A 941-nucleotide genomic window follows, 5' to 3' on the forward strand; every position below is an offset into this window, starting at 1 on the left:
CGGTGCAAGAGGCACGCCTGCGTGAACCATTACCATGCAAGCCACACCCGGCGGATGGTTGGTACACGAAATCGTGATCGCACACTTTTCACACAACTCCATGCAGCTGACCACCAAGTGCACTGGGTCGTCCAAGTAATACCTTACGTGAGTAAGGGTCGATCCCACGGAGATTGTCGGCTTGAAGCAGCTATGGTTATCCTTGTAAATCTCAGTCAGGCGGATTCAAATGGTTGTGAGGTTTTAATAATTAAAATGTAATTAAAACAGAAAATAAGATAGAAATACTTATGTAATTCATTGGTAAGAGTTTCAGATAAGCGTATGAAGATGCTTTGTTCCTTCTGAATCTCTGCTTTCCTATAGCCCTCATTCAATCATTCATACTCCTTTCCATGGCAAGCTGTATGTTGGGGGATCACCGTTATCAATGGCTACCGTTCGTCCTCTCAGTGAAAATGGTCCAAATGTGCTGTCACCGCACGGCTAATCATCTGTCGGTTCTCACTCATGTTGGAATAGGATCCATTGATCCTTTTGCGTCTGTCACTACGCCCAACACTCGCGAGTTTGAAGCTTGTCACAGTCATCCCATCCTAAATCCTACTCGAAATACCACAGTCAAGGTTTAGACTTTTTGGATCTCAAGAATGCTGCCAATTGATTCTAGCCTATACCACGAAGAATCTGATCTCACGGAATGGAGGGCTCTGTTGTCAGGAGAGGCAACCATGCATCGTGAACCATGAGGCTAAGAGATACACACTCAAGCTATTGCAGATAGAATGGAAGTGGTTGTCAGGCACGCGTTCATAGGTGAGAATGATGATGAGTGTCACGGATCATCACATTCATTAGGTTGAAGTGCGAGTGAATATCTTAGAATAAGAAGTAGAGGTGAATTGAATGGAAAAACAATAGTACTTTGCATTAATTCATGA

Source organism: Arachis ipaensis, chromosome B03 (genome assembly GCF_000816755.2).
Source record: "Arachis ipaensis cultivar K30076 chromosome B03, Araip1.1, whole genome shotgun sequence".
In the NCBI taxonomy this organism is placed as follows: domain Eukaryota; kingdom Viridiplantae; phylum Streptophyta; class Magnoliopsida; order Fabales; family Fabaceae; genus Arachis; species Arachis ipaensis.